The sequence below is a fragment of the Etheostoma spectabile genome, chromosome 15 (assembly GCF_008692095.1).
Source record: "Etheostoma spectabile isolate EspeVRDwgs_2016 chromosome 15, UIUC_Espe_1.0, whole genome shotgun sequence".
In the NCBI taxonomy this organism is placed as follows: Eukaryota; Metazoa; Chordata; class Actinopteri; order Perciformes; family Percidae; genus Etheostoma; species Etheostoma spectabile.
Window position 1 is genome coordinate 20,657,400 of NC_045747.1, and position 8,695 is coordinate 20,666,094.

The window sequence follows — 8,695 nt, forward strand, 5'->3', positions numbered from 1 at the left end:
GGGGGAGAGTTTAGTGTAGAACACGCAGCCGGCCACTGCAGGTAAATAAAAGTTGTGATTGGGAAAAGGGGACCATTATCGGTGCACAAGATTACACAAAATGCTCAGGTACATTAAAAACGTCTGCCACTTTAGGCTGTCAGTGAAAATGGAGTCTCAGGCCCCCACAGCCCCGCAATCTTGGATTGTATGAGCTGTTGGACCACAAAAGATCAGATGTGATTATATATTTTGTGGACAGATCCACTGATTGGGTTGAAAGTTAGCAATAACCTGTCCATGTTGTTGGGAGGGTAAGGAGGGGAAAATTAGATGTTTTGAAACAAAGCGACGAAGTTGAAGGTAACAAAAGATGGTGTTGGCAGAATAACCATACAATGATACATGGTAAACTCTCAAAATATGGGAATGTAAACCAATGAAGCACTTTAACCCTTTGCTATGCCATATTGAAAATGTGGAAAAACGTGAGGGGGGGAACATACGATTTTCACAGTAGAAGCACTGCTCCCTTAATTTTGGTTAAAAGCGGAGAAAGGGTAGCAGCAAAGACCAAACATGTTGGTTTCATGTATAACACCGAGATACTTGAAGCCGGAGTGACTGATATTAAAGGGCAAATCTGTTTGCAAAAGTAGCAAACTTGCTGTATTCAAAATAATGACAGAAATAACCGCTCCTTCATCTCCTCGGATGTTGTAGAAATGTACACAATTTTAGACTTGTGTACCATGTTACATGATTATAGCATTGTATAATGAAATTTTGTTTTGGAAAAATAAGTAAATCGATCCTAAGAAAAACTTGAATAACTCAGAACACTTTCCGGAGTAGTGCAAACCCAAATATAAGTTAAAATGAATAGATTTTGTCCTAGGAAGACATGGTTTGTCTGGTTTTTAACACGGGGGGAGCCACAATGTCATTACATCTCCACATGGTGACTTGAGGTCAATGTTCTCAATGGTCAGGTTTACTTTCCTATTTATCTTCCTTCATCTGTCTACCATGTTTAGTGCCAGTTACAGAAACACAACCATTTGATTTTATTTACCTTTTACAAACGGTAGTGAGGAGAAGGCCTCCTAGCTCTGTTTATGTTTATGTAATGGAAAAAATCTTTCACTATAAAATAGGCATCAGTATTCTACTCGTATACTGTAATACACATTGCTAGACACTCTGTACTTTTCCCTTTATAAATTTAGAATGCAGAATTTTCCATTGTGCTTATTTCTTACGGTTGTAGTCATACTTTTAATTGAAAAATCTAAGTAATTTAAATACATTTTCTACCGTAGTATAGTGTGTAAAGTACATACAGTTACTATATGCTAGAATAGTGAATGTTTTTAGTAAACATAGACTTTATTTTAAGAAAGTACTGTACTTAGAACAAATTCAAGGTACTTGTACTTACTTGAGTATTTTAATTTTTATGCCACACTTCATCTTTACTCCCCAACTTTGCAGAGGTCAATCTAGTTGGTTTACTCCCACTACTTTCACTACAGCTTTAGTTACTTTCCCGGCCCCTTCCTGCTCAGTGCATTACACTTTAATAATACATCACTAAGTAGCATTTTCAATGTTATGTATGTTCATGTTTTGTAACAGTGACTGCTCACAGCTTACAGTTAATGTGCCTTTTAGGACCACATCATCTCAAGAACAGCCATAAGACTCCCAGCCCCCTGAACTGCAACGCCTCCCTACCCTGACAATGCCTCGAAGCAGCTCTCACTTTAGTCATCCAGGATTAGATTCCTCCCTTCACCCCTCCTCTATACCCTTGCAAGAGTGAAGATCCGGGGCCTCATTTGTAAAACCCTGTTACGCAAGAAAAAGTTGTTTGAAGCAGGTTAAATTTGCAGTTGAAAAAATCCTTGCAAAGTCCGGATTTGAAAGAATCCAGTCCGTTTCCGCAACCTTTTGACCATGCGTTTGATGGGCGCAACTCCCAAGGCTTTGTAGACTGCGTTTTAGTGACCTAAGATGGTACCGAAATATTACATATAAGTACTCGGATCAGATTGCACAAGCCTGCATCCAGAACACCTGCGCCAATTAACCTTTGTGTGGTGTCATATTTTTGTTACCCAGCTATTTCCCAGGTCTGGTTGGACCCACCACTTATTAGCTTTAATCAATACATAAATAACATTTATAGTAAAAATGCTGATAGATAATAATACTTCATTTTTAGCTCCATAACCAATGGTGTATAACTCTTTCTGGTTCATATTTGCAATTACCCCTGTGAATCACTTTCTGATCAGATTGTCCATTTTCTTTTTTTTTTGTAGAAAACAGGACATTCAATTGTAAAACGGTTAAAAAATATAGAAACAAGATATTTGATCATTATTCGTGCTTATTTCTTAGAACGTAATCAGAACAGTGACCAGCAGTGGGAAAGACAACATTCCTGCACACGACATCTACACTCAGACACGCACCATACTGTGCATTCGCACAGACACAAACAACCACACACATACACACACAATTTTTGCAAAGCTACCTGACCAACAAATGGTACTAGAGTACACGCGAGAAACTTCAGTGGCCATGGAAAAAAGTCTTCTATATGCCATTGCCTACTTTTAAAACGGAGTCTGCCAATAAAACATCACATATATTTATTGTGACGAGACTGGGACTCCGGCTTAATAGATTCTGACTGACACAGCAAAATATGAATTCATTGTGATTCTGTGAGAATTCCAGATCCAGTTTCTCTTTTGCAAGCTTCCCCTTGACATAGGCTACTCATGTCTGTGTGCTCAAATATGCCTCTGGAAACATAAAGGATAAATATGAATTAATAAACTGACATTAATTAAGAAGTTACCCATACTTTAGAGATTCGCAGCACATTGCCCGGAGTCGTTCTGTGCCTACTATCTCAACATCTCTCTCAGATAGCCATTTTGGGAATGTCTTGCGAGTAGTACCCCAGCAGGGGGCCTTCTATGTGTGTAGCTCTTTTGAAGACCTGCATCGTCGTTTATAAGACACCTAGTATTGGTTTTCGTTACTTCCCATCTCTGACATTGTCCACTCATTTTAATGTCCCCACCTCCACCGGATGCATAAAAGCTCTGTCAGGAGGTGTGAGATGAAAGTCTGTCAGACAGAAGCCTCCTAAAGTGTTCCAAATTTACCTGCACTACCTGTTTGGGCTTACCAGTCGTCCAGAGTCTTCCGCCCCCCACTGACCCAACTCACTGCCAGATGGTGACTGCTTGACAGCTCCGTCCCTCTCTTCACCCAAGTGTCCAAAATACTGACCTCAGATCCGATTGAACCATTATAAATTGATCATTGACCTTTGACCCAGGTGCTCTGTACCATTGCATCCCTATTTGAACATGGTGGTTTTTCCCTCACAGAGAGGTGCATTCCATGTCCCTAGAGCCTTGCTGCCCGGGCTGTCCATCAGGCCCTACCTTACTGCCATCTGTGTGCATTGCTAGCGCCCCAGTGGTTCCTCCCACGGTGATGGGCCCATGGTGGATAGCATTTCCACGTTGCTTCTTCAGGCTGTGCCCCGGGCTCCGTGGCAAACCCGCTACCAGCGCTCGCAGACAGCCCTCCATGTGGGCCTGGCCCAGATGGGGCCCTGGCTTCTTCCGGGGAGAGTAACTCTACCTCTTCCTCATTTACTCTAGGGTTTTTGGAACTTCGTTGGTATTTACTGGCCCCTCGCCTGACAACACTTTTGCCATGGGATACCCTACCAGGACACCAAGCGTCCTCACACACCCCCTCAGGTCATAAGGACACACTAACCTCTCCACCAGGACTGTACAAAACCACCTGGAGGTGTTAAAACTAAAGCTGACCAGTCACCTTCAACCTTTGTGGAGATAGAGGAATGTTGCCAAGTGAGATGCGCTGGCCATCCACTTAAAGGTAAAATAAAACAAAAGCATCTGACCATAGACTGGAACTCATCAAGTGCTTTGTTGTATTATGTAAAAATATTACCCGGTAAAATTGCTTTATTCAAAGTCCCATAAAAAATTCTGTTGTATCAGCGGTAAAAGTACAGACGTTTTCTCAGCCCATGCAGTAACAGTACATTGTGAATTAAGAGCAAGTATGTCCTTTATTACCCCACCAAGGTGCCCTTGACAAGCCCTTAACTTCCAACTGCTCCAGTGAGCTGCTCAGTGGCCAGCAGATCAACCTGTGGTTTGTACTGTGCAGCTTCCAGGTTGGAATGTGGGGAAGCTGTGTGAATGTGACAGGGCGTTTCTTGCAGAAGAGAGGATGCGAAGAAGTAAGAAAACTAAGACCTGATAGACAAATCTGTTTTCGCTTCTGGCCTTTCACCACACCCTGATTCTTTTTGTAAAATGTGAATATATGTTGAATGAAATGTCGAGAGGGAAATTCTCTGACAACACTGATTTCTCATAAGAGCTCACAAGTCAGAACGTTTCAATTGTACCAATTCATTTGCATTTTACTACATTATTTTTTTCATTTTTTTAGTTACTCACGATGTGAAATAAATGTTAAAAAACAACATTTTCCTGTGAATGTACAAGTGGACTAAAATTCACGTGAATAATAATGAAAATACATAATTATCAAATGTTATACAAACATTGTGAATGTATTACTGTTAAAAGGCATGTTTGGTATCCGGTTAAACAGTGTGTTAGCAGTGAGGGGTTGGGCGATCGCTTCTGACAGTAAGAATGGTTGTCTTACTATAAGAGAGAGAGGGGAAGGGGAGGGGAGGGCACAAGAAGATTATTTAATGCGAGTAGATCGATGACACGTACTTACACTCATGGTCTCTGTACAAGGTGATCGTGCGGTGGCTCTGCGACTTCTCCTGACACAGGGTAGAGCGCTCCTCACTGCACACACCGAACCATCATGTTTGAGATCTACTGAGTGGACGCACACTGAGAGGAGTCTCTTTTCATAATTTAAGTAGTAAGTAGTGAAGTAAAACATGCAAATCTGTATTCAAATACTACTTCTGAAGTACTAAAATAAATACTTAGGGAGAACAAACTAACAATGGTAACACTTTACAATGAGGTACACAAAAAAGAGGTAGTTAATGATTAATTGCTGTTTTTGAAAGGAACGAATTAGTTCTGTTTTCAAAGGGTAGTTACCCTGGTTCGAAGGGTAGTTACGGTTTTTCAGAAGGTTTAGTTAATGTTTGTTTCAGAGGGTAGTTACTGTTTTTCACGAAGGGTAGTTACCTGTTTTCAGAAGGGTAGTCCCCTGGTTCAGAGGGTAGTTACTGTTTTTCAGAAGGGTAGTTACTTTTTTTCGAAGGTTTACCCTGGTTCAGAAGGGTAGTTACTGTTTTCAGAAGGGTAGTTACGTAGTAGAGTAACTACCCTTCTGAAAAACAGTAACTAATCATTCATTACTCTTTCAAAACAGAACAACTAATCATTATACATACCTATTTGTTTGTAACACTATTGTAATTGTATTCTATTCTCATCCGCACATTGTTCTGCCACACAGGCAAGCACAAGGTGCTCATTAAGAACTAAACAGGACCCAGATGAAACATGTGAAATGAGAAGAGTGCAAAATTTGGTAAATGTATGAAAGTGATCAAAGTTAAGAGGTGCCAGTTAGTCAATCTCTAAAACTCTTTCAGGTCCAAATTGTATCTGGTCTGTTATAATGTTTCAGGAGGTCAAACAACCAAGAAGATTTGTCCAAAGTGTGCAGTAACTATCAATAAATGCAGTGGAATCAGGGTCGCCATTTCCCGCGAGATGTTGCAGAGAAAACTCAACCTTAAACCTGGGATCTTTTTAAAGCTTCAGGAATAATTAGCTTAGCTAATTAAGCCTGATTGGTAACTTTGTCTGGAGGGTAATAGTGGTGATAACCTATTACAGATTGTCAGTCACTATGAATCACTACTTTTCTCTCCTCTCCCCTGGTTAGAAAGTCTAAAACTGCACACAGCCCATAGCATCATCATAGAAATCAGGGATACGGGTATCTGGTACTTTATACAATTTTCTAAGGTCTGCTTAAAATTACATGCATTTTGATAAGGCAATTCTAATTAGGGTAAAATGAATTATGTTTTTGTCGTTTTAAGATGGAAGACTGTGTGTAATGCGGGTATAAGTTCTCCACATCTGGCCTGTGATATATCTTTTGAGACGAGACGCACTTTTGCTGAAGCAGATGAGACGCGTACTTCATCTAGCTTCAATACGTTCATTTGTTCGCGGAGCTTGGATTCTAGTCTTTATGTGTGCAATGTAACAGTTTTCACACATAAAAATACATGCTTTGAGAGAAAATGTCCTGTCCGGTTCCTGTCGTCAACTCTGGGGGTTACTGAAGCATGAGGATTGTAGGCAATAAACCAGTGGTGGGATAGGGACAGCACGACCTGGAACACAGCTATCTGTGTCAAACTTAAACAAGACGTCAGTGTAAAGGATGTGCTGTTGGTAGAGAAGACAGCGCTGTGTGTCCCACCCTCCACCATAAAAACAAACTATATAACAGAATACTTGTGTTTGTCTCTTGCTTATCAAGACCTTACATTTTGCAGAGTCAAGATTTATGACGTGGGAAAAACTATAGGTTTGTCTGTTTAAATATATCTCCAAGACAGGGTTGACCATGTCATTTTCATTATGTAAGACTGTGAACTTGTATGTTATAAGGTACAGGAAAACATATTGCACATGTAAAAAACACATGACAAAGATATGTAGGAATGAGCATATAGCATGTGTATAAAAACGAATGATTAACGTTAGATATTGAAGAAATCAAATATTCACATAAGATCACTCATGTGATGCAGAGAGTAGTAACTCTTTGAAACAGTTTTTTAGTCAAAGAAAAATATATTTTCACATAGTTCACTTTCATAAAAAAAAAGTTTGCCTCTGTTACAGATCAATGGTTATCTCTCCATCTTGTCTATCACTGTACAAAGCAATGAAAGACGTCGTCAGACAAGAAAAATATTTGTGTTTTGAATGACTTGGTCATCAGTTTTAATTCTATGGTTACAATGATCACATATAGGCCACAGTAAATATGATAGGTTTAAATCGTGTTTTATGTTTGTTTCCTATTTTTTCAGTGCTCACTCACAACCCTGATGGTAGGCGTTCTATTACTATTTCAACAGTGTCAACATGTTGGATTTTGGTTGTTTTGTTTATGTCGTCATTGTTATATTTGCCGTCAACCCGTGAAGGCAATGGCATTGTGAGCACACTTAAATGACGAAATATGAAGTTTCTCCTCTGTTACTTAGGACTCTATTGGATTAGAAACACCTGAGAGCATCCCATGATCACAATCCTCAACCAACAGTTAAAGTTTATAATCCCAGCAGTGCTCAGTGGTAATCCGCAGAGAGAGGAGGAAGTATTGCCTCACTGTTGATTTCGTTGTCTGTCCCTTCTGCAGTGTGCGGTATAACTCCGCTCACACCAGGATTTTTTGGAGGACAGAGCGCCCTGGGGGAGTGGCCTGGCAAGTCAGTCTGCAATCACTGGGAGGCACTTCTGTGGAGGATCCTCATTAACAATGGATGGGTGCTGACTGCTGCTCACTGCTTCCAAGGTAAACTCTAAGGGCAGATTCTCTTAGAGTGGTTTTGTTTTGTTAACTGCTCTCTCTAACTTCTGTGAACTGTTTGTTTTCTTTAGCATCCACCGATCTGACTGTGTATCGGTATCCAGAGCTACAGGGACCCAACCCCAATGGAGTGTCTCGGACGTAACACCACTCATACATCCTAACTATAACCAATACTAATGATAACGACATCTGTCCCCTGAAGCTCTCGTCACCGGTGACTTTCAATGATTCATTGTTCCTGTCTGCCTGGCAGCTCCAGCCAGCACCTTCTTCAGCGGCGTTAGCTCCTGGTGACCGGCTGGGGACACTGGATCTGGAGGTGGGTCAGGAAGCAGCTGGTTACATTTTTATTTCAATACAAGGGTGACAACACTGAGTTTACTCAGACATTTAAGAGTAAAAATGAGTACCATCTTCTTTCCCATAAGCAACAAAACAGAATTTTAAATATCAGTAAGTTTTAAATATTTAAAGATGAATTACTGCAAAGAGCCTCTGTGTAAAGGGTTTGTTCTGGTGATGGTGCTGGGAGGAAAGGTGACAAATTCACCTGGGGAGTTTTCTGGTTAGTTTTAATAGTTTTTCATCAAATCACACCTGTGTGTGTCTCCTTAGGGCTACAAAGGTGTTTAAGTGTCTTATCTTATAAAAAAAAGAAGAAGAAAAACATTTCCAAAAGCCAATTAAAAAACAAAAACACAAATTCAAATTGTTTCAACATGTTCGGACTTATTTTAATTAGGGCTGTTCTAAATCGCAATCCGTTTCTTCTTATTGTCTTTGCGTTGCTGCATGGAGCCACATCGGGCCCTCTTGCCTCATGGTACAACACAGGTATTTACTTGTAAAAACATGTGTGCTACTTGTGGTCAAAATTCCCAGATAGAGTTTCTAATTAATTTAGAAATTAATGGGTAAAGGAAACTTAGTGGTCAAGCTGAAAAATTAGGATTTATCCTCTTGGGAATATTACAATTACAGCATATTTCATGAAAATCTTCATGGGTGATGTAAACACATAACCATGCTTTAACAGCATCAGCACATCAAGCACATATGTATTTGTCCCGGTCTATGA

General features: G+C 40.2%; 1 protein-coding gene and 1 long non-coding RNA gene across 2 annotated transcripts in view; both read left to right on the forward strand.

Annotated features, from left to right (window-relative positions):
* Positions 1-7,369, forward strand: part of LOC116702571 (uncharacterized) — a 22,357-nt gene extending 14,988 nt beyond the window's left edge. Inside the window, exon 3 of the long non-coding RNA XR_004335197.1 lies at positions 7,270-7,369. This is a non-coding gene — a long non-coding RNA (uncharacterized LOC116702571). The remainder of the gene's footprint in view (positions 1-7,269) is intronic.
* The window catches only part of LOC116703247 (transmembrane protease serine 9-like), a gene marked incomplete in the record, with an annotated part of 81,409 nt that overhangs the window by 19,184 nt on the left and 53,530 nt on the right, over positions 1-8,695 (forward strand).